We start from the raw sequence: 26151 nt of genomic DNA, 5'->3' as shown, positions 1-26151 counted from the left end.
CCTTTATTTCTACACGTACGAGGATTCAATGTCCTCACAGTTACACCTGTGTCTTCCTGTATTTCTACACGTACGAGGATTCAATGTCCTCACAGTTACACCTGTGTGTCTTCCTGTATTTCTACACGTATGAGGATTCAATGTCCTCACAGTTACACCTGTGTGTCTTCCTGTATTTCTACACGTACGAGGATTCAATGTCCTCACAGTTACACCTGTGTGTCTCCCTGTATTTCTACACGTACGAGGATTCAATGTCCTCAGTTACACCTGTGTGTCTTCCTGTATTTCTACACGTATGAGGATTCAATGTCCTCACAGTTACACCTGTGTGTCTTCCTTTATTTCTATACGTACGAGGATTCAATGTCCTCACAGTTACACCTGTGTCTTCCTGTATTTCTACACGTACGAGGATTCAATGTCCTCACAGTTACACCTGTGTGTCTTCCTGTATTTCTACACGTATGAGGATTCAATGTCCTCACAGTTACACCTGTGTGTCTTCCTGTATTTCTACACGTACGAGGATTCAATGTCCTCACAGTTACACCTGTGTGTCTTCCTGTATTTCTACACGTACGAGGATTCAATGTCCTCACAGTTACACCTGTGTGTCTTCCTGTATTTCTACACGTACAAGGATTCAATGTCCTCACAGTTACACCTGTGTGTCTTCCTGTATTTCTACACGTACGAGGATTCAATATCCTCACAGTTACACCTGTGTGTCTTCCTGTATTTCTACACGTATGAGGATTCAATGTCCTCACAGTTACACCTGTGTGTCTTCCTTTATTTCTACACGTACGAGGATTCAATGTCCTCACAGTTACACCTGTGTGTCTTCCTGTATTTCTACACGTACGACGATTCAATGTCCTCACAGTTACACCTGTGTGTCTTCCTGTATTTCTACACGTACGAGGATTCAATGTCCTCACAGTTACACCTGTGTGTCTTCCTGTATTTCTACACGTACGAGGATTCAATGTCCTCACAGTTACACCTGTGTGTCTTCCTGTATTTCTACACGTACGAGGATTCAATGTCCTCACAGTTACACCTGTGTGTCTTCCTGTATTTCTACACGTACGAGGATTCAATGTCCTCACAGTTACACCTGTGTGTCTTCCTGTATTTCTACACGGACGAGGATTCAATGTCCTCACAGTTACACCTGTGTGTCTTCCTGTATTTCTACACGTACGAGGATTCAATGTCCTCACAGTTACACCTGTGTGTCTTCCTGTATTTCTACACGTACAAGGATTCAATGTCCTCACAGTTACACCTGTGTGTCTTCCTGTATTTCTACACGTATGAGGATTCAATGTCCTCACAGTTACACCTGTGTGTCTTCCTGTATTTCTACACGTACGAGGATTCAATGTCCTCACAGTTACACCGATAGAAAGAGACAGAAACCATTCCAAAGTGAGGACATTTCGCTGGTTCTCACTTCTATAGAGTACTGCAGGGATCAATCAATCAATCAATATCCTTTATTTAACCAGGTAAAGAAACTCATGACGTATTTTTGTAGGCTTAACCAGAAATCGCCACCATTTTGGTTCATCGGGGACAAAAGTTTATGGGAAAGCGAATTTTGGTTCAGCAGGATAAACGTTAATCACTTTTATGCCTTTTGAAGCGTTTTATAAAAAACACGTTAACAAAATGTACAGTCATAAAAGTTATTTACGTTTGTGAAGATTATCCTACTGAACCCAAATCCGCGTTCCCATAAACCTTTGTTAACCACAGACCTTATTTTATGCATTAAAGTGAAATCCCTATTCTAAACCCCATTTACAAACCCAGAAGTATACTTCCGGACTCATTCCTGCGGCGCTCTATAAGGAGCTAGCCTAGGGTTTGGACTTGGGTTTAGGTTTAAGACTGCAGTTAGGATTAGGTTTAGTTTGGCGTAAGGGTTAAGTTTCGAGGTTAGGGAGTGAGCATAGTTAAAGGATGGGTTTTCCGTGGGGAATATGAATATATATTAAATCTCACGCCCCTAAGGTTTTCGAATCCGTTGAAATTTTTGAAATTGGATATTCACTGCCAGAGATATCAAGCATCTCTCACATATTTTTTGGGCCAGCCGACGCGTTTCGCGTCATCTGGCCTAAGTCCGCCTTGCGGAAGTCGTGCACCTATGAACTACAACTGTTGTTGGCCATGGTCCCGCCTCTAGAGGTCCTCCACGCCCCTTCAGAGGCCTTGACCAAAACAAAAACGCAGCCATCTTTTCAACCGCCTAGCCTGCTGTAGCTAATATTAGCTTCCCATAGTTCCTTGCAAAGAGACCATTATCTCGGGAACGGAAGCACTAATCGACACGGGACTGGCGGCATTGGAAAGCTCGTCAAATTTTACATCTAGTAGTAGGTGGGTTGAAGTAACGAAATCAACGCTGAGCAATGTACCCGTTTTTACACATTTTTACAGAAAATAGTTACAACATCAGATGCGCGTAACTCCTACGAAAATGCCTTAAAATGCATGAAATTTTTTTTATGAAGACATCTCCCGACATATATACTACCGTTTACATTTGGTGCAATTTGGAGGCAATTTTATTTTCGATTTATTTCTTGTTCTTTGTATATTTTATTGTCGAAGCCTTCTTCTTCTTCTTCTTTGAGTTTTATGGCGGTTGGCAAACATATATGTGCATTACCGCCACCTACTGGAGTTTGATATCAGCCAAATGCCTGAGGGGTGGGCATAAAAACGAAGGCCACGCGAGCCCAGTGCATTGTGGGAAATGTAGTATTTCGAGTCCCCGCACCCGCACCTCCCCCCCACCACCCCCCCCCACACACAGAGTGGATTTCGGTTGATATCTCTGTGAGTAAACCTCCAATTTCAAAAATTTCAACGGATTCGAAAACCTTAGGGGCGTGAGATTTAATATATATTCATATTCCCCACGGAAAACCCATCCTTTAATGAAGGTCCTCACAGGTAAGTAATACATATGAGTGAGTGTGTGTGTGTGTGTGTGTGTGTGTGTGTGTGTGTGTGTGTGTGTGTGTGTGTGTGTATGTGTATGTGTATTGTGTATTGTGTATGTGTATGTGTGTGTGTGTGTGTGTGTGTGTGTGTGTGTGTGTGTAAAGTGGGTTGAGTTTAACCCTCTGGGGTCTAAGCCATTTTTTCCTATTTTTGATCTGTCTGGTCTCCTTGTGTAATAATGCGTGTGTGTGTGTGTGTGTGTGTGTGTGTGTGTGTATGTGTATGTGTATGTGTATTGTGTATTGTGTATGTGTGTGTGTGTGTGTGTGTGTGTGTGTGTGTGTGTGTGTGTGTGTGTGTAAAGTGGGTTGAGTTTAACCCTCTGGGGTCTAAGCCATTTTTTCCTATTTTTGATCTGTCTGGTCTCCTTGTGTAATAATGCGTGTGTGTGTGTGTGTGTGTGTGTGTGTGTGTGTGTGTGTGTGTATGTGTATGTGTATGTGTATTGTGTATTGTGTATGTGTGTGTGTGTGTGTGTGTGTGTGTGTGTGTGTGTGTGTGTGTGTGTGTGTGTGTGTGTGTGTGTAAAGTGGGTTGAGTTTAACCCTCTGGGGTCTAAGCCATTTTTTCCTATTTTTGATCTGTCTGGTCTCCTTGTGTAATAATGCTTAGACACCCATTTATATGAAAACTAAAAGATTGATGAACTGGATTTGGTTGCATCAGCCTTATTCCAGTGTATTAAAAATACACATATTACTGTGTAGGTATTTGATGATCTCCTTAATACATGATGTATTTAGAACGTGTCACATTATTTAAATGCCTTCATTAAAACCGTAACGACACCGTACATTGTGTACTTACTTACAATACTTTTCCATAGGTTAATACACTGGAATACGGCCATTGGAAACTTAGGTTTTGCCAAAGGGCCAAATATCAGAATTCTTCTCAGTTGACGCAGTAAAAGTAGCTGGTTTGTGTGTAGGAGATGATACTCTTTGCATCCGTATCCGTACATGCCCATAAATCGTCCTGAACCTCTGGAATATGTGAAGCATGCATAATTTAACTCAGCGGATGTGAATGGCACACTTTAAATGTATTTGTTCATGTGTGTCTGTAATGTTTGAGTTGTGTCTCAGTGTATTAGCGTCTTTCTAATGTATGTGCTCATGTGTGTCTGTAATGTTTGAGTTGTGTCTGAGATATAAGTGTCTTTCTGAGTCATTATATGTCTGTTAGCAGTCAGACGTGCTCAGGTTTGACCGCCTGGCTTGACCCACCATCGTACTCCTGCAGCAGCTCGACGGCCGTGAGCAGCACAGCTCTGTGCTGAGGCTCTCTGATGTTCAGCTCGTCCAGGTCCTCCTCCTCCAGCAGCTTGAAGGTGTCCAGATCCTCGTAGCCATTAAACAGGAAGGTGGGAAGATGCTCCTGTGTGTGGAGAGAGAGGTGGGGGAAGGCAAACAGGGAAGGAAGAAGGTGTCGTTAGTGGTGGACATTTATTTGATGATCCACATTTTGGATCTTTTCAAATCCCTGTGTAAACAGTGGCGACATTTGTGCGTCAAACTGCAATATGGAGGAGGTCTATAATGTCTACTTATTCCCACTGGGAGGTCATGTTTTCATCCCTGTTTGTTTGTCGGTCGGTCTGTTTGTTGTCAGGATCTCTCAAAAAGTTATGAACGGATTTGTACAAAACTTTGTAGAAAGGTTGGTCGTGGGCAAAGGACCAACTGATTAACCTTCCACGCCCACTGGCCAAAAGGGGGCGTGGAAATGGGTGTGGCCAATCACACAAAGGTGCCTAACTTCCCAAATGGATTCACACAGAGCCGTATAATAGAAGAGTTGCGACATCTCCATTCACTCCAATGGACCAGTTTTTTTTTTACTTCACAAAAATTCCCGGAAGTAAGGTTCTGGATTCAGCAGCGCTGTCGAGTTGGAGCAAAATGGACCGTCTGTGATGTCCTTTGAAAGGATCAGACGTTTAACGAATCAAATTGTATATTATCAGCTTTATTTTATACATTCAAACGTATCGCGAGCCCCCTTCCTGGCTGTTCATTGGCTACTGAGTCACATCGCATTTTGGACCTCCGCTGGCGCCACTCTCTTACTAGATTGCTCTGGATTCACATAACCACACAACTTTGTAGAAAGCTTATTCATGGCCCAAAGAAGAACTGAGTAACCTTCCATGGCCACTGTCCAAAAGGGGGCGTGGCCAATCACAAAAATCCGCCTAAATTCCAAACGGATTCACGTAACACCGCAAAACTTTGTAGAAAGGCTATTGAGTGCCTTCTAGTTTTTCCTGTCATAAATTCCTCCCAGGGAACAATTGCGTGTCTAATGTGCTCCTATCTCCACCTCGATGTCTGACAGATTTGGATGATCTGATGGGTTCATTACTTTGAGGTTGATGCGATCCAGGAGCTCCTCGACAGAGGTGGGCTTGGGTTGCCGGGCCTTCCTCCTTCTGCGGGTCTTTTTGGGCTTCACCTCCTGCTCGTTCAGGACGTCCACGTAGATGAACTTGGAAGGTGCCGACTTTACCATTCAGCAGGCCCATCCACGTTCCCATCGGAGGCTTGCTGATGATGTCAATGACATCTCCATTCTGCAGAATAAGACCGGTGATCATTAAATAATCTAATCTGATCTAATGATGACAGGATGACCGACAGTATGACACACTAGATATGGTCAGGGCCAGTTGCACCAACTGGTCTTATGACTGGTCTTAAGCTAAGTTGGTCTTTTTCTCACTAAGACCAGCCGTAAATATTACGCCTAGTCCAGAGCAGGCGTAAGGTGCAGTATAGACGGTTTTCACCTGTGTGTTGCGCAATAGCCACAACCCTTCAGCACTCTGGTTGTATTCAGACCCGAGTTATAAACTGGAAACCGGAGCACGTTATAAACGTTATAAATATAGTCATGTTATAAACAACTGACCAATGCTGGGGGTCCGTATGGAAAGTGGATATCGAAATGGTTAAAAGTTAAATCAATTTGGTCATTCAGTGGCGTTTTACTGCCATTTAAAGTAGGGCTGCACGATATTGGAAAAAACTGACATTGCGATATTCCCCGCCCATGCGATATATATTGCGATATGAAAAAATACAGATTTTCACCAGATTAGCTCTATTTGAAAGAAAATAATATTTCTAGAATGATTGGGATGATTTTGTAGAGGAGTCCATCTGATTTTGGAGGGGAAATTAGGTATTTTAATGTTTCTCAACCACTGGGCTGTGACCTACTGGTAGGCCTCAGAGCGTCATCTATCAGGGTGCATACACATTTTGACCAATGGATTTCCATGACTTACATACATGAAAAAGTGAGTTATGACATTCTACTTTAAAATGTCACTAGCCTATACTTCACTTAGTGTAATGCAGCCTTTAAAACCAGGGAAAGACAACATGTATGCTGTATCACCATATTACCATCCAACATCTAAGACCATATAGTCTCAAATCACAATACAATATGGATATAAATTTGATATATTGCCCACCCCTAATATTGAGTGCCAGAATCTACCTCCCAATGATGCTATTTGCAGAAAAACATTAGATTTAATTGATTATAATCACTGCTTTCAACTTCTTTCGTTCTTCTAACGTTTCAATAAATCAACAATGAAACACCGCTGCCACTTCACACATGGTTACTTCACACACTTGGTCTGACCCCCCTCCAGAAACTACCAAGTGGTACGCTCCGCATTTGGGGAGTTCCGGTTTTTGAGCGCACGCAGGGCAGTACAGAGAGACGAGGATTCACATGCAGCCGACCGGTGACAAACAATTCATTCGTGAAAAGTAATAAATATACATTTAATTGCCCAGCTATGTCTATTGTCTTTTTATTTTCACCGACATGTTTTGTGTAAATGAGTCGCTATGTATGATTACCTCTACCGTAACGTTACTGCTATCATCTGATGCATCATCAGACTGAGGGGGAGAGAGAGCTGCGGTGATACACGGACAACTTCTCAGTAATCACTTTAGCCTTCGTGTCATAAGTTGCGGTCTTGCTTTTTGGTGTTTCAAGAGTAAATATCTCCACTCCACGGACATGTTGAGTTACAGCAGCCAGCCTGCTGTATACTAGTGCGCTGCAAACTGTGGACGCGTCCGCCTCCGCAATCACATCGTTTACAGACAGGCTACTGTCAGCAACGCAACATAAGCAAAAACAATTCAATTTTGCTCTCTGTGCATGTTTGTTGTGTTGAAGCTAAGCATTAAATGAGTGAGTACAGTAGCGGGGCATCTCTCTCCTTTGAGAGAGCCTGCATTTCACTCAGTAGGCTACCCCTAAAGTGAGAGTTTATCAAGCAACATGACGAGTTAATTTGCTTTTGACATCGCACGTCCTGCGATGTGACTATCGCGCATGCGCACATCGCAATGTCGATGTGTAAACGATATATCGTGCAGCCCTAATTTAAAGTAACGGTAACAGTAATAGTTAGCCGCTAACATTAGCCACACTACAGCCGATTACCCATCAGCAGAGCGTCATTTGACGTCAGCACACTCTTCTAAACAGGTCGCGTGCCGCATTCCAGTGGGCATTCCCATGCTTTCACATGGACGCGCATCGCTACGACCGGCGTAGTTAAGACTAGACGTAAGCCCTGTTGGTGCAACAGGCGTAAGTCCACTCTAAAGACTCTTAACTAAGACCGACGTAGGAGTTACGACAAGGCATAGTTAAGACCAGTTGGTGCAACCGGCCCCTGGTGTTCAATGTGACTGTGAATACTGAATAATATAAAATCAGTGTAAAATGAACTTAAAGCAGTAATAAATGACATTATAGCAACATATGTGGTGCTAAATACTCATTGCTGTGGTGTTACGGCACAGATCACCTGTCAATCAAACAGTGAGGGTGGAACTTTCACGTCTTTTTCCTTGGATTTTCTTTTGAGTTTCGGTAGGTGGCGCTCTTTTGGTGGCTATCACTGCTCATGCTAACAGACACTGGATGTTTAAAGCAGCCAATGGAAAAGCTTTTGTGAACCGGCTATAGGTTGGATCACTATTGTGTTTTATCAATTAGCAATAGAGTGGCAAAATGGAAATGGTTTTACATAAAAATGTCACAGATTATTAGTTTAATTAAAGGCCCAGGGGTTAAAGTAACAATTTTTACTGAGATTCTGGCCTCTATCCTGTCCTGCACAATGCTCTGCTTCCTTTTTTAAATTGTATGTACAGATACCAAACACACAAACACAGAAGTAAAAAAACAATCAATCAATCAATCAATCAATCAATCAATCAATCAATCAACACTTATACTGTATTTTGTGCAAATAAATAACATCCGATTTTAAAAAGTTATAATTTTACACTAAATTCATCCTGGCTTGGGCACAGCCAGGAGCCCAGATTGTGTGTTCTGGAGCTCCTGCTGGCTCCCCATCCCTCCCTTAATGTAACCCCAGAAGGTGTGACGTGTGCATCGCGATTCATTGGCCATACCTTCAGTTTGAGGGAGTCATGTGACGTGTGCATCGCGTTCCATTGGCCATACCTTCAGTTTGAGGGAGTCATGTGACATGTGCATCGTGTGTTTCATTGGCCATACCTTCAGTTTGAGGGAATCGGTGTCGTAGGGACTGGGAGTGAAGTCGGTGTGAACCAGAGCGCGTCCGCAGAACGGCCCGCGGTACGGCAGCTCGTCCTCCTCCCCGTCCTCTGACTTCACGCTCTCTCTGTTGCTGTTGGAGGAGTCGGTGGTCCCCACCGTCTGACCGCCTGCACAAACCACAGAAGAAGAATGCGCTGCTTCAAGGCCTCGAGACACCATGGGTCAATTCGTATTCGCAAAATATTTGTCACAATTTCTTTTAATCTGCCAGATGGTCGTGGCTTGCCACACAGACAGAGCATAAAGTTTAGACTATCTCAATGTTGATGTTAATACTTTTCTGTGATTGGAATGTCAATCTGGTGTTAAACCCCACCCAGTCAGTGCTTCAAGGCCAGGTTGAAACAAAACACCGTCAGTTTCTTGCAACACACACACACACACACACACACACACACACACACACACACACACACACACACACACACACACACACACACACACACTCATGGAGCTTTGTCCACTCAGGGAGCTCCTCAGACTCTCCACAGAGCCTCCTGGCTTCAGTTTGTTTTTTTCCAAAGAGTTGGAGTCTGTGTGAGGCGAGTGAGGGCAGCTGGAGATGCGGTCTGGACTCGACTAGGAGACAGAGGGGGGAGAAGATGCTTACCACCTTCACGTTGCACACAGTTTACAACAGTAGCGCAGATTGGCTCATGTTTCTAACAGTGATACAGATTGGCTAATGTTAATTATAGAGCCAAAGTGAACGTCACTTCCTGCTTCAGCACTGTACCAGAGATTTTCATCCGCCATTTATTTTCCCATAGACATTTCCTAAAATGCTTATAAAAATAGTTGTATTTGGTCAAACCAAACGGTTCAGCTATATTTAGAATCGGGAGAGACCATAGAACATTTCACTCAAGGAAATTGTTTTTTCTTTAATGTTTTTAAACGTTTTGGTCCGAGTGAAATGTTATGCGGTCTCTCCTGTTTCTAAATACATCTGAACCGTTTGGTTTGAATAAGTAAAAGTATTTTTATAAGCATTTGATGAAATGTCTATGGGAAAATAAATGGTGGATGAAAATCTCTGGTACAGTGCTGAAGCAGGAAGTGACGTTCACTTTGGCTCTCTATAACAGTAGCACAGATTGGCTAATGTTTATATCAGTAATAATACATTCATTGTTATTGCTGTTTTTCAGGTCTGAGCACTGCGTTCAATAAATAGAAACAGGGTGACAGAAGACTCAGTATGTAGTGAATACACAGTGCGATTTGTAAACACACCTGTTCAGACAGCGAGCTGTGGTATCTCTTGGAGATGCGTTTCCTCATGGTGTCTCTCACAGACTTGACCTTTTTGCCCAGAGAAATGCGAGATGTTGGGGGAGACTTAACAGCCTCTCTCACGCCGCAGTCTCCATCTTTCTTCTAATTTATGAACAAAAGCGGCAAACATGCCAACAAAAACGTTCTCATTTATTTTGATTTGATTCAGTCGACCGAAATTCAGTAACAAGAATGACTACGTACAGTGATATCACAGGCACAGTTGCCTGAGCGCAGTGAGCGGTTGGTCAGATCAAATCCTCCGAAGCTGCAGTTCTCTGTGAAAAAGATAAAATCAGGGCATTTCGAAAAAGTGTGATTTTATTTTATTTAGCCTTTATTTAACCTAGCTTGTCCCATTGAGATCAAAGATCCCTTTCACAAGGGATACCTGGCCAAGAACAGCAGCAACACAAAGTTTCAACATAAAACACATACACATGTACATTTGAATAACATTAAAATGATCAGAATAAACATTTGCACACAGATAGACTTCACCATAGCTTCAAAAGCATTCAGGGTTACTAAGCTATGAAGTTTAAGTTCAGACTGTAGATTGTTCCATGCAGTGGGTGGACAAAACCTACAAGCTTTCTTCCCTAGTTCAGTTCGGACTTTTGGAACAGAAAATTGCAGCATGTCCTGAGGACGGAGGTTGTAATTTCCACATTTCATGCTTAAAAGAGATATTAGAGGCTGTCTTTTGATGTACAGCTGTGATGGAGCCCAGGTGGGAATTTCACAGAGGCCATGGCTGCCGCTGTCCTTCCCACTGGCCGTTATGCCCTGAGATATAAGGCCACCCTTGGCAGCTGTGCCCTGCTACTGTCAGTTGCTTTAAAAGTATCAGTGCTCTCAGTTTAATGTAGTCTGCCCCATGCAAAGGATGTGTCATTGTCTCATTTTAAAGCAGCTACGAGCAAGATCGATTGTTATTAAACAGTCTAAATTTAATATCGAAAACATCTTACCTAACATTAGGGCTGTGGCGATTCACTTATCTCCCGATTCGATACTATGAGGATTCTTGGGTGCCGATTCGATTTATATTGCGATTCTTAAGTATTGCGATTCTACGATTATTGCGATTCGATATTACGATTTATTGCGATTTTTGTTTATTTTTTTCTTTTCTTTTTTCAGTTTGTTTGCTTTTTTACACTAGATTAGAAGATGGGAAAAGTTGAATCATACACTAGAGACTGTATATTATATATCATGAGTAGGGCTGGGCAATATAGTTAAAAACAGGGGCGGACTGGGATCATAATTCAGGCCGGGCATTAGATACCAAGCAGGCCAGGCCGATATGGGCCGACGTGTGTGAATTTTACAATGAGATGCACCCACTTTAACCCTGAAGTGTAATTATTACTTCAGACTAACTAATAAAGTAATAAAACCACTAGTAAACCAGTAGGCGGCGCCTGGCCTGCTGTTCAGTGAGTGGCCTGACTGCAAGCACCCAAAAAAAAAAAATTGCGATTATCGATTCTGGAATAAAAGATCGATTCAAAAAATAGTGACATTGAAAATCGCGATACTTAGGTGAATCGATTTTTTCCCCCACCCCTACCTAACATCTTACCTCTAAAAGTATATGAGACCAATGCCGAGTGAATCAGCGAGTGCTGTCTTGATGATTATAGAGTCTGTGTGCGGGCCGGGCAGATCAGGAAGTGAAACGAAACGGTTTACGGCAGCCACTTCGGCCATAACCACAAAATGACTTTCAAACAAACTGTTAGAATATAACGAATATAACAAAAGCCGTTCTCCTTGTTTTGGGTCTGTTGGTAGGCAGAGCGAAACGGTTTACGGCAGCTGTAAACCGTTGCTAGGCAGAGCGAAACGGTTTACGGCCGTAGCAACAGACCCAAAACAGCTTTCCTCACTACTTTCTGCTCTCGCAAACATCTCTCGTTATATTCTAACAGTTTGTTTGAAAGTAATTTTGTAATTTTGTGGTTATGGCCGAAGTGGCTGCCGCAAACCGTTTCATTTCACTTCCTGATCTGCCCGGCCCGCACACAGACTATAATCATCAAGACAACACTGGCCGATTCACTCGGCGTTCAAGCGAGACTACTCGGCGTTGGTCTCGTCTACTATTATAGGTAGGATGTGAGGCATCGATATTAAATTTAGACTGTTTAATAACAATCGAAAATCATGCTCGTAGCTGCTTTAACGCGCATTTCAGAAACATAATTCTTCACGATTTCAATAGAGCCGCAGCAATGAGCTTTGTTCTCTGGCATGTGGCCTTCTGCCTCGATGCCGAAGGCCAAATGGCCTTGGCCCTAAAATGAGGAAATTCCCACCCTGGATGTAGCGCAGGAGGACCAACACTCAGAAACAAGCATCCAACAAAGTCTTCTCTGTACTCACCCCATGGTGGCTGAGCGGGTTGATCGCCCGGCGCCGCAGCTCTCCTTCGGTCACTGAGCGGGCGATGTCTGAGCGGGCGATGTCTGAGCGGGCGATGCTGGGCTCCTGTTCATCGCAGCCCTCCGTCTCAGACAGGGAAGAGGCGCTGCCTACGCCCGCCTCCCGCGCCTCTCCCTCCAGGCCTCTCTCCCGCAGGTGGGCGGGGCTGCAGCTGGCCTTGCTGAAGGCCCTGAAGATCTTCTGGCTGCTGCAGGTGTCCAGGCTGCTGGAGGAGGGCGAGGTGGTCAGGCTGTCCGAGTCGTAGGTCAGCTGCTCCCGCAGAGCCGAGGCCAGCGAGTCCACCGGACACGCCGCGCATGGCTTCTTCTGCACACCCGAGTACAGGAAGGGGCTGGCGTCCGCAGAGGGAGGCCCGTCTAGACTCACGCCCTCTAGGGGAGAAAGAGGATAAGAGTCAACATGGAATAAAATCTAAAAAAGAGAACAATGTAAAATGCAACACAAGCCTCTCATGTTAGATTTCCTTACAAATAGGGTTAGACTAGGTCTGTAAAACCTGCGACCATTTTTTTTTTTACTTTGCACATTTGATGAATTGATTGAATTGTTCAATTATGTTTTGTTGTTGTATTAATTCTTCATGTAAAGGTAATACTCTGCTGAGTTTCCACTAACACTGAACAGCTGCGGTGGGCCACCCTGCTTTATGGACCTTATAATCTACTGAAAACAATTTAATTGGAATTAATTTCAGTTGTCCTTGTCCCATGGCGCTTATTGCTGTTTCTAGTCTACCCTGCAAAGAATCACCATGAAAATGGTCAAATTTCAAGATTGAAATTCAGCACCAAGTATCAGCCAGTCTGTAAATAGGGTTCGACCAGTATGGCTTCCTGGAGGCTGGTAACCAATATTTTTAAAGACTACAAAAATGGTGAAAGCACACACGGAAACCAATTAACCCCCTGTCCTCAAAAATCCCATTTCGAAATAGGCGTTATTTTGATCAACTGACCTCATAACGGGGATCTATACAGTTACATGTGTCTACTAACATTATTAAAAGATCATAAAGGTAACGCTGTTTTCTGATAGTTTGCTAAATTACGTCGCCTTCTTCTTCTTCTTCTTTGCCTTGACCGTAGGCGTAGTTGCTGCCCTCTCATTGTGGACTCCAGTACTACACATTGAGGCATGCCCAGTGTATGTGAAGCGTCACGTGTAGCGGGCGTCTCGCATAATATGGACGGAGATTGCTCAGAGCCTCGGAGCCAGCTGTAGTGTAGACTGCTCAGAGCCTGCTGTAGTGCAGACTGCTCAGAGCCTGCTGTAGTGCAGACTGCTCAGAGCCTGCTGTAGTGCAGACTGCTCAGAGCCTGCTCTAGTGTAGACTGCTCAGAGCCTGCTGTAGTGTAGACTGGGAAGGCTTTAACTGTGGCGTTCTTACATACGCAGTAATGAAGATGTAGCCTTAGATCAGCACAATCACTGATATTTTGACTCCGCCCCCCTTCTTTTCTCCCAAATTGTACTTGGCCAATTCCCTGCTAGGGGGTCGCGGTCGTTGCTCCGCCCCCTCTGCCGAGCTGGGGAGAATTGTAGAGTAGCACATGATTCCTCCGATACATGTGCAGTCGCCATCTGCTTCTTTTCACCTTCACACGTAGCATGTGGAAGGCCACGCTATTCCCCCCCAGTTCCCCTCCCCCCGAACAGGCGGCCCCGACGGACACACACACACACACTAGTGCAGCGACCAAGACACACCCTTCCACCATTCCGGCTTCCCACCCACAGACACGGCCAATTATGCCTGTATGAACGTCCGACCAAGCCTGAGGTAACACGAGGAATCTACTGCGAAATATCCACAGACGTAAAAACTGATGCAATATCGAATGTTTTTTTCATAAAGTAGCATAACATGACATTAAATAGAGCAGGAAGGCCAGGAACGAGGTGGATGATGCAGGTCGATGATACAACACAACTAGAAAGTCAAATGGCAAAAATATTTGGACTTCATGAGACAATTTGTGTCTTTTATGTGGTTTTTTTTTTCCGTACCCTCTAATCCGGGCTTCTTGGACTCATCGATTCTGATCAGCTTCTTCTTCACCTTGCGGGTGGAGCTGACCAGTTTGTGGAGTCTCCTGAAGGTCACGGGTTCCTCCTGCTCGTTGTCTGACAGGTCACAAGTCTGAGAAGAGAGAGGGAGGACACAGCTCATTTCATCACACCGTTATTTACGGGGTACGGTGGTGCAGTGGTAAGCGCTGTCGCCTCACAGCTAGAAGGTCCTGAGTTCGATTCTCGCCTGGGACGCTGTGGGCGCTGGAGTTGTGACCCCCCATATCTTCAGTGCCTAATGCCCAGGTGGGTTATCTCGTCGAAAGGGCCTTTCTGTGTGGAGTTTGCATGTTCTCCCCGTACCCCCCAGGGGGTTCCTCCGTACATAACGCCCCACTAAAAACATGCAGAAGATCGTCATCCGACCAGTGACGACAACATCTGAAGTTGGTCCCCGGGCGCTGGAAAGAAAAAGCGACCACTGCTCCTGGCCTGCCCCCTGGAGGAAAAAACAAGCCTGGATGGGTCAAATTCAGAGGACATATTTCACCGGCCACCGTCAGCATGAGTGTGTGTTGTGGCCGCATGCATGTGTTGTAGTGTGTTCGTGTGACAATAAAGACGGGCTTCCGTCTGAAATCGTATTTATCATTCAGTCACAATACAATATGATTGAAGTCTACAGCAATATTCACAACCAAGCAGTTGTAAACCCTTATAATCCAAATCCGATACCGATCTGGGCAGAGTCGTACACTAGCACATGCCTCCTCCGATACATGTGCAGTCGCCAGCCGCTTCTTTTCACCTGACAGTGAGGAGTTTCACCGGCAGGACGTAGCATGCGGGAGGATCATACTATTCTATCCCCCCCGCCCCCCAATTCCCATCTCCCCTGAACAGGCACCCCGACCGACCAGAGGAGGCACTAGTGCAGCGACCAGGACCCCATATCCCCATCGGCTTCCCACCCGCAGACACGGCCAATTGTGTCTGTAGGAACGTCTGACCAAGCCGGGATTGAACCCGGGTCTCCTGCAGTGGTGGGCGAGTGCTTTTACCTCGACACTACCCAGACGCCCCCGGTGCCGTTTCATGCAATTATAATGAGTACGCAAGTATATGATATGAGAAGTGTGACCATGCTGTAGTATATGATATGTGTTCAAAAGGCCGTCTATCAGCGCTGTTTGCTGAGGACGCAGATCAGTCCTCAAAAATCCCATTTCGAAATAGGCGTTATTTTGATCAACTGACCTCATAACGGGGATCTATACAGTTACATGTGTCTACTAACATTATTAAAAGATCATAAAGGTAACGCTGTTTTCTGATAGTTTGCTAAATTACGTCGCCTTCTTCTTCTTCTTCTTTGCCTTGACCGTAGGCGTAGTTGCTGCCCTCTCATTGTGGACTCCAGTACTACACATTGAGACATGCCCAGTGTATGTGAAGCGTCACGTGTAGCGGGCGTCTCGCATAATATGGACGGAGATTGCTCAGAGCCTCGGAGCCTGCTGTAGTGTAGACTGCTCAGAGCCTGCTGTAGTGCAGACTGCTCAGAGCCTGCTGTAGTGCAGACTGCTCAGAGCCTGCTGTAGTGCAGACTGCTCAGAGCCTGCTGTAGTGTAGACTGCTCAGAGCCTGCTGTAGTGTAGACTGGGAAGGCTTTAACTGTGGCGTTCTTACATACGCAGTAATGAAGATGTAGCCTTAGATCAGCACAATCACTGATATTTTGACTCCGCCCCCCTTCTTTTCTCCCAAATTGTACTTGGCCAATTCCCTGCTAGGGGGTCGCGGTCGTTGCTCCGCCCCCTCTGCCGAGCTGGGGAGAATTGTAGAGTAGCACATGATTCCTCCGATACATGTGCAGTCGCCATCTGCTTCTTTTCACCTTCACACGTAGCATGTGGAAGGCCACGCTATTCCCCCCCAGTTCCCCTCCCCCCGAACAGACGGCCCCGACGGACACACACACACACACTAGTGCAGCGACCAAGACACACCCTTCCACCATTCCGGCTTCCCACCCACAGACACGGCCAATTATGCCTGTATGAACGTCCGACCAAGCCTGAGGTAACACGAGGAATCTACTGCGAAATATCCACAGACGTAAAAACTGATGCAATATCGAATGTTTTTTTCATAAAGTAGCATAACATGACATTAAATAGAGCAGGAAGGCCAGGAACGAGGTCGATGATGCAGGTCGATGATACAACACAACTAGAAAGTCAAATGGCAAAACCATTTGAACTTCATGAGACAATTTGTGTCTTTTATGTGTGTGTTTTTTTTCGTACCCTCTAATCCGGGCTTCTTGGACTCATCGATTCTGATCAGCTTCTTCTTCACCTTGCGGGTGGAGCTGACCAGTTTGTGGAGTCTCCTGAAGGTCACGGGTTCCTCCTGCTCGTTGTCTGACAGGTCACAAGTCTGAGAAGAGAGAGGGAGGACACAGCTCATTTCATCACACCGTTATTTACGGGGTACGGTGGTGCAGTGGTAAGCGCTGTCGCCTCACAGCTAGAAGGTCCTGAGTTCGATTCTCGCCTAGGACGCTGTGGGCGCTGGAGTTGTGACCCCCCATATCTTCAGTGCCTACTGCCCAGGTGGGTTATCTCGTCGAAAGGGCCTTTCTGTGTGGAGTTTGCATGTTCTCCCCGTACCCCCCAGGGGGTTCCTCCGTACATAACGCCCCACTAAAAACATGCAGAAGATCGTCATCCGACCAGTGACGACAACATCTGAAGTTGGTCCCCGGGCGCTGGAAAGAAAAAGCGACCACTGCTCCTGGCCTGCCCCCTGGAGGAAAGGACAAGCCTGGATGGGTCAAATTCAGAGGACATATTTCACCGGCCACCGTCAGCATGAGTGTGTGTTGTGGCCGCATGCATGTGTTGTAGTGTGTTCGTGTGACAATAAAGACAGGCTTCCGTCTGAAATCGTATTTATCATTCAGTCACAATACAATATGATTGAAGTCTACAGCAATATTCACAACCAAGCAGTTGTAAACCCTTATAATCCAAATCCGATGCCGATCTGGGCAGAGTCGTACACTAGCACATGCCTCCTCCGATACATGTGCAGTCGCCAGCCGCTTCTTTTCACCTGACAGTGAGGAGTTTCACCGGCATGTGGGAGGATCATACTATTCTATCCCCCCCCCCCCCCAATTCCCATCTCCCCTGAACAGGCACCCCGACCGACCAGAGGAGGCACTAGTGCAGCGACCAGGACCCCATATCCCCATCGGCTTCCCACCCGCAGACACGGCCAATTGTGTCTGTAGGAACGTCTGACCAAGCCGGGATTGAACCCGGGTCTCCTGCAGTGGTGGGCGAGTGCTTTTACCTCGACACTACCCAGACCCCGGTGCCGTTTCATGCAATTATAATGAGTACGCAAGTATATGATATGAGTAGTGTGTCCGTGCTGTAGTATATGATATGTGTTCAAAAGGCCGTCTATCAGCGCTGTTTGCTGAGGACGCAGATCAGGTACGCGCTGGGGATTGGAACGGACTCGTGCTGTAGCGTGCACGCGCTGTAGCGGGCATGCGCTGGAGAGGTGAAGTGCGAGCGGACAGAGAGAAGAAAGCGAGTGAGGAGCATGGTTCATGTCCGCGGTTCAGAGACTGATTTCAGTTGTTATTGTGTGCGTGCGTCCCTGAGACCTGTAAGTCATGTCACTGTTTAAGTTATCAGTTAATTTCAGTTATTGTAATGCATAAGTTTATATTCATGTTGGAGATTTGGTTACCCTAGAAGGATGCATCATGCGTGATGGATTCCGCTCCTAGTACACGTGGCTGTTAATTGAATAATTGATTGAATGCCATACTCCGTGCCTATGTGGGGTGCATTGTGGAGACTATGCTATGACTAAGATTATATTAGAAATATATGTTTGCCCTGCATTAGTATTGTATAATTCATAGTGGTTTGGTGCACATTTAAATAGTTATATTGTATCAAGCTTAGGCAAGTAATAGTAATTATTAGTGATTGTTATTTGCCATAATATATGTAGATGTATGTTTATATGGAGGCTAATATGCTGGCTATGTATGTAGTGTACATATAATAGGATTATGTCAGTATATAGTGTATATACTGTGTGGATGGATATATGTATAAATGATGCTATAGGCATTGTGGTGGATTAGTTTATTATTGTAATTATAATAATGCATATATATATTTTATTTCTTTACAGAACCACATACACATGTAAACCACGCCCATGTCTGACCATTGCTCAGTCAAGTAAAAGTCTTGAAAGAAGATAAATTGTCTGCCTCCGTGTTTTAACAGACACACCTGGAGCTAAGTTTAAATCCAACCAGAACCAGCAAGTTATAGTATCATACAGTCCTTTATTATAGCCTCAGCAACAATATGAGTACTGTGTCCGTGCTGTAGTATATGATATTAGTACTGTGTCCGTGCTGTAGTATATGATACTGTGTCCGTGCTGTAGAAGCTGCAACAGAAACCACATGTTGCTCCTGGGGACCCCCAGGAAGCCCCACATACAAATCTCACTCCGAGCTGAAACACAGTAGCTATAGCAACTACAATAAACTAGACTACACCACTGAGTAAAACAAATACTGTAAAGCCCCTTCTAAACATGCAGTGGAATCCGGATTATAACCAGCTCCTAGCCGTTTGGCCTGCATGTTTAGAAACAATTAGCCGGTTTATGCGAACTACCGCGAGTGCGGATCATGACCATCTGAGCGCCTAGTATAGGATCCGCATTATTGGAAAAGCAGCTGTTGTTTAACACTGGCAGCTCATGATCCGGATCATGTAGCTGTTATGTCTGAGTGGGCGGGTGGTGGCACTTTACAAACCATTAATGTCCCATAATTATTTTCATGAATGGACGTTGGTTACATGGCTGGATTATTTGGAAGAGAGCCAAATTAGATGAGTAAACAACTAAAAGTTGAATCGTTTCTTTGTCCCCCATCTGCCAGTTTAAAAATGCAACAAGGGAGATGATAGCCTACTAGAGTTGTGCGATCTTGACCTCAGTCAGATCGTCAATCGCCACCCTTTGACATCGCCAATACACGATGTCATCGCGCAAGCACATAATTAATAATGGACGTTAACATCCATATTAATAATTAACCATGTGGTTCAGCTGTGCTCTCGCTGTACTTTGCTAACTTAGCAAAGTTCCCGGCCAATTGGCAGGGAAGCGCTATTTGCTGTGCTTTGGTTGTCACAAGGTGTCAGAGATGAGAGAGAGAGAGATAAATCAGCTGCACCCAAGCACACAGCATGCCATGAGCAGAAAGATGGATATAACGCATCTGATCACTTTATTTCTTTAATTTAATGAACCTGGCACTGACTGGCTATTATTTTGTTTATTTTTTTGTCAATTTTTGCAGCAATTGTTTGTTCTATGACTTTTCATATAGACATATATGAAATAGATATATAGATATATATGTTCAGAGTGCTCCAGGCAGGTCCCGCATTTCACATTATGCAAAGCTCAGCTCTATTAATGCCTTAATCTGCTGCTGTGAAATAAATGTTTAATTTGATTTTGAATAGTAGCCTAGTCTTTCTTGTGTTGTTATTGCACTTTTCAGAGGTTATTATGGTTAAAAAGTCCAGAAATAGGCATAGCGGGTATATAACCTATGTTTTACGATATAAAAATATCATGAAAGAAAAAAGAAAAAATAACGAAAGAAAAATCAGCCCCCTCCCCAGTTATAACCGCCCCCTCAGTCATTTCATCCTGGCGCCGGCCCTGTGCTAGCGGGACTTACCCAGCTATCGTCATTGCCTTACTGCTGCTTGCTGGTAATGTTAATCCCATCATTCCCATGTCAGAAAAAGTCTCCAGATTTGTCGCTAACGTTAGTCTCTTCTGAGAAAGATAGTCTCCAGGAGGGTCTGAAAAGATTTCTCGAGTTGGATGCAGCCAAGTATTGTGTGAGGCAACCATTTGAGGCAGCCAGTGTTGTGTGACTGTGAGCGTCCAAGCTAACACAGCTGTGGAGAGGAGCCTATTTGGTTATGTCGATGAGAGGAGCTGACTGACTGACAGCCTATATTGAGACATAGGCCTAGCCTAACTTTTGTGGGGAGAAAACTAGTCAGATATGACTTGAATGCCACTTGTAAAATAAATCACCCACAGTGATTGACGACGGTGCGACCACTATTTTGACTGGGCGGCTTTATGTAACAAAGGCAAGCGCTCATTCTTGGCACAATGCCACCCCTCATTAGCCTGAATGGTCGGAATGGATCCTCCGTTAAAACGGCATGTTTTTGAATGGAGTTTGGTTACAGATTCGCTAAAGCTGTTCTCACATCACATTTCTTGTTATTGATACATGCTACCGCACCCCCGCCCACTGGCAGAGAGAATACGGACCATTTCCAGCTGTTTCTAAACACAGACTCCTGTCTAGAAAGGTAAAACCAGAAAATATTCTGCTCTGGCTAGCCGGACATGATCCAGACTTCATGTTTAGAAGAGGCTTAAGTAAGGGGAGAGAGAGAGAGAGAGAGAGAGAGAGAGAGAGAAAGGGAGAGGAATAGTGAGGCCACAGACAAAAGAAGAAAAAGAAGAAGAAAGAAATCCTATTTTCTCTTAACATGTTCACTGCCATTGACGAGTTGATACATAAAAAAAAATCCAACGGTTGACTGCCAATGATGAGTTGATACAAAAAAAAATTTGACGTGGGACGTTGATCTAACCCTTTTACATCTCTTATATAAATATTGGAGCCGCCGAACGTGTACAACCCACAATCTTGGGGTTTCTCAACCGAAACCCCAAGAAACGAGCGAGCCCATCCTCGCCCACCGGCCGCCAGCAGACAGGAGCAGCAGCAGGAGCAGCAGCAGAAACGAGCTTGTGACACGCCCGCTGCAGCCAAGAAGAACACACACGGAGGGAGGAGTTTGAAGTAGAGGGGGGTTTCCTGCTGTTATGGAGGAAATTACTGTTCAAAACTATTGTTTAGATGTCTGACGTCTTACTGATGCCAAAAATGAATGGTTAAAGTGACTGTTCTATCGAATTTCACAAAAAGCTATTTATCTCAGCTTAAATTTTCAGACGCTGAAACCATGCTGTATTCAAGTGCTAATGCCTACATAACTACTAACTCTACAAACTAACTCTTTTAGACAGAGAAAGCACACATTCTATTAGTTCTTTTGAGATATTTTGTGTTCACAAAATCTTAGCAGAAAAGAATCCTCGGGTCTTGAAAGATGAGCCAGAATCCTCAAAAAAAACCTCTGGCAGAAGCTACCTACAGTAAAAAAAAAAACGGCTGGCAGTGAATGTGTTAAATGGTAGACATCTCATTTTGGAATGAATCCCTTCAAATATTCCTCATTACGCAAAGTCCATTATCTCAGTAGGAAGTAGGAACTTTCACTCAGGTGACAGGCCAATGTTTACAAGACTATAATTAGTGTTGGGACTAACGCGTTATTAAGTAACGCGTTACAGTAACTAAGTTACTTTTTGCGGTAACGAGTACTGTAACAAATTACTTCATCAGTAACGTAACACACTTACAATTATTGCGGTTTAAACAGGCTCGTACTCGTTACTTCACTTTTTTTTAAGTCGAACTGCACTGACATTTGCGCGTGAGCCCCTTAATCACTGTGAGTATTTCAGGGTAAAACTATTCTGTGCGGGACCTACAGCAGCGAGGGTAGAGAGGAAAATGCCTGGAGTCTGATGGCGGTCTACTTTCTAATGTTACTGGACCAAATTCTGATAGTGAAACGGATCCTTTTGTGCAAGCTGTGTTGTGTACGGTAGCGGTGTTCATTTCACACCGCTCGGGCAGCTCGGCAAGTCAGCAGCATGGAGCCCTCTCCTCCTCGCTCCTCTCGCAGGCTGTCTGTCACCACACCAGTGCCCTGCACCAGGCAAGCACTCGTCTCTCACTTACAGATTCCGCTCGCGTTGGAGGGTGTTCACGGTGTGTTTCGCGTTGTTTGGTCATGAAATGGGAAAAGAAAATGCCTGCAAGTCTGCTGCCTTTTGGAGATGAACTGCTATTAAAGGCAGCCGCGACGAGCGGCTACTTTGGGGCTCTGCTCTGTCCCTATCTGCCCACTGCGCTGGGCTCTGCTGCTGAGTGTCACTCCGCTGTTACAAAGGGTAACCACAGTGTTTATGTTGTTCAGCCAGGATATTATAGACTAGACTACTACTGATACAGTTGTTAATTATACACTGCCAAAAGTGTACTGGCTACTTTTTGAAGGCAACAATAAATATGCCTCAATGCATGTTGTGTTTTCTTGTTCCACTACTTTTCGTCGTAGTGATAATGGGTACAATGATCAAATTTGACAGTTGTCTTGTGCTACAGCAACCCCAAAATAATGTGTGTGCATTAATAAGAGAATTGAGAGTTTAAAAAAAGTAACTCAAAAGTAACTTTCCTAGTAACTAGTTACCTGGAAAGTAACGAGTAACTTAAAGTAACTAAGTTACTTTTTAGAGCAGTAACTAGTAACTGTAACTAAGTTACTAATTTAAAATAACTTGCCCAACACTGACTATAATTATCAAAACTATTCGCAAACTATGTAGGCTACAAACTACCTATTTACAAAACTATTGCCTATATTTCCAAGAATTTTAGTCTTATTCAAACTCAAAATGAAAAGTGACAAAGAAAACAACTTTGAAAGCAGATTGACTTACCCTAAAAATAAATAAAAATCCGTCATCCAGTTTAAAATAATCATAACATTTATTTTCATTGGATGAGCTTATTTCTCAAATCAAATTAAAGACTAATCCAGTGAGACAACAAACTATACTTGCCATTTAGCCTTCAAAACTATTATATTTACAAGACTTGTAGTCCTATTCAAAGTTGGAGCAGTGCTTGGACGGTACAGGAGCTCTAACGTTATCCGGAGCCTCTGCTGATGTGCTGACAGCAGCATCGCTAGAGACAGAAGCAGCATGGGGCTTTGGTATAACAAACCGATACATCATGAACGCACAGCAGCTGCAAGAGTGTTGTAAGTCGCTTTGGATGAAGTAAATTAATGTAATGTAATGTACGTCAAGCTATGAGCTTTCGCTAGCAGCACAGCATTCACGAACTGAGAGAAAGGTCATTTCTAACTTCCTAGAAAAGTCACCATGGTGTGTGGAAGAATAATAATCGCCGATTGGTTCTCTACTGCTGGGGGCGTGTCTTTGGGTAGGGGTCTGCTGACAGACACATCATTTCTCCACAGTTGAGTCTGGGCAGCGGAGGGCGACAGTCGAGTCTGTCTGTGTTTCTCAATACAGTCGAGAGGACTTTGGAGGCAGGCTGAAGCTCAGTGCCCACCCAATCAGAAGGTAGAATCGCTACTGGTATTTTCTGTGCAATTTTTCCATTGGCTGGGGGTGAAAATAAACATATTTTCCTAACTTTTGATTGGGTGGACAAGACTCATGTCTGGGTGGGCAATGCCCACCTCTGCCCACTGCTGAAATCGGCCCTGCTAAGGAAGGTATGTGACCATATTAATTAATTTCAATGTCCGCTATCAAGAGCAATTCAGTTGGTTCATGAAATCGCTGGGCTGCGTGCCGTGCAGTGTTTGTGGTGTGGGAGATCCGAGCTGTCAAAAGAAGAAAAAAAGACTCGCTCCTGGCCAATCACGCCACTTGACTGCTGTGTAGGCGGGCCGGGCACAGGGCGTGGTTTTGCCAGAACCGCGGTGGGTTACGTAATAACACGGACCATATGTTTTCCACACTAGGTTTTCATGCAGTGTCTCTATTGGCTCACGTGAGCATGGGCGCCTGGCCAATCCCGGGGCTTGAATGCTGCATGGAATGATCAGAGCCCTATCAGAGCCTGGGGAATGATGGAATGCTGCCGTGAAATACGCGCCTCATACAAGTATGGTAGCCCAGTGAGGTCAAATAACCACACCACTCGACTTTTCCCACAGCGAGAATTAGCTCTCATACTCCGCCTAACGGCCAATAGCTACCACTTTTTTTAACACACATTTGACCCTTGCAAATAAACTTGATTTCTTCTCGAAGTAAATTGTTTTGATGACGTTTAACTTTACAACCTGTCCAGTGGCGGCATGGATATGTTTCTTACTAAGTGTTACGATGGATTAGTAGGACTGTATTTATTCTAGCTGGTTAGGAATAGTGTGATCACTGTGGTGCATCGGTAAGAATGCAGGGAGGCCGGGCTGATATTTCCAGTGGGTTTAGTACACAACAGGGATGGTGTATGTGTGCTTCTGTAATCACAGAAAATAAAGGACATAGTGAATATTAATATGTGGATTTGGCGTAATTACAATGCACACAGACCTGCAGCCTATAATCCAATATGTATCATAGCGGGGCATGTACAGCATGGCAGAGGGGGCCTTGGGTCGGGAACAACACCACCCACATGGAAAAAGGCTGCTCCATCTGAACGCCGGCACCTGGTGGTGGAGGAGGTGCGCCATCAGGAAGAAGCAGCCAGATGTGCCAAAGCAGTCTCCTAAGCTCAGCAAGGTCGCTGGATGAGGTGGGATGGCGTGGAAAAGAGGAAAATCACATGGGGCGAGCTATGGAACATGGAGTCTAACAGGCTAAGTTTCATCATAAGAGCCACATACGACATCCTACCCTCTCCAACCAACCTACATCTCTGGTTTGGAGAAGATCCAGCCTGCTTCCAGTGTGCAGCCCCGGCAAACCTCAAACACATCCTGGTGGGTTGTAAGGCAAGCCTAACTCAAGGAAGATACACCTGGCGCCACAACCAGGTGCTGAAGTGCTTGGCCGCTGAACTTGAGCAGAAGAGGGTAACCACCAATGTCATGCCCCTAAATGCTCAGGCTACTGTCCCACAGCTAACAGCCTCCTTCATCCGAGAAGGGGGAAAACAACGGAACAACCGCACACCTCCAGACTCATGCCCACTGAATGGAGCCAGGGATTGGGAAATGCGAGTGGACCTAAGCCAGAGGCTCACTTTCCCACCTGAAATTGCAGCGACCAGATCTGGTCCTCTGTTCCAACTCCTGCCGGCGTGTCTTCATCGTTCAGCTGACAGTCCCTTGGGAGGATGCCATCGATGAGGCATACGAAAGGAAAAGCCTGCGCTATGCCAACTTAGCAACTGAAGCAGAGGAGCGAGGCTGGAGTGTGAGGCTGCGTCCAGTGGAGGTGGGCTGCAGAGGCTTTGTAGCCAGTTCCACCGCCAGGCTCCTGAAGGAAGTAGGGATCAGAGGGCAGGCCCAACGGAAGGTTATTAAAGAACTTGCCACTGTTGCCGAAAGGAGCAGTCAGTGGCTGTGGCTGAAACGAAAGGACACAGCATGTGCTGCAAAATGACCACAGGGAGCAACCATGCAACACAGACCCAGGCCTGATCAGCCTGTGGTGGGCCAGCCTCGCAGCCTCGGACGAGGGTGTATTGTGATAAAAAGCCGAAACACCCAGTGAGTCTGGGGTACACAACTGACGATGTGTTGTGCTGGTGGCTCCTAGTGGTCATCGCCAGTTCCAACCTCACCAAAGAGAACATCTCCAACCCTACTCAAGAAGACATCTCTCAAGTGTTGTGCTGATTTCATCAGGGATTGTAACATCTAGTCCTATTAAGCATTCATTAACACATTCACTGCCAGCCGTTTTTTTTTTACTGTAGGTAGGTTCTGCCAGAGGGTTTTTTTGAGGATTCTGGCTCAT

General features: G+C 45.0%; 1 pseudogene across 1 annotated transcript in view; it reads right to left on the bottom strand.

The window, feature by feature from the left end:
- LOC310773371 (SAM and SH3 domain-containing protein 1-like) overlaps positions 1 to 14563 on the bottom strand; it is a 42900-nt pseudogene extending 28337 nt beyond the window's left edge. Inside the window, exons 1-8 of the transcript in view lie at positions 14401 to 14563; positions 12330 to 12764; positions 10144 to 10217; positions 9898 to 10041; positions 9108 to 9240; positions 8599 to 8768; positions 5392 to 5599; positions 4254 to 4404 (exon numbers count right to left, since the gene is read on the bottom strand). The product of the transcript in view is annotated as an SAM and SH3 domain-containing protein 1-like (transcript). The remainder of the gene's footprint in view (positions 1 to 4253; positions 4405 to 5391; positions 5600 to 8598; positions 8769 to 9107; positions 9241 to 9897; positions 10042 to 10143; positions 10218 to 12329; positions 12765 to 14400) is intronic.
- Positions 14564 to 26151: the final 11588 nt, after the last annotated feature.

Source organism: Poromitra crassiceps (genome assembly GCF_964638095.1).
Source record: "Poromitra crassiceps genome assembly, chromosome: 3".
Taxonomy (NCBI): domain Eukaryota; kingdom Metazoa; phylum Chordata; class Actinopteri; order Beryciformes; family Melamphaidae; genus Poromitra; species Poromitra crassiceps.
Note: the sequence above shows the minus strand (reverse complement) of the source record. Positions and strands in the feature narration are given on the sequence as shown.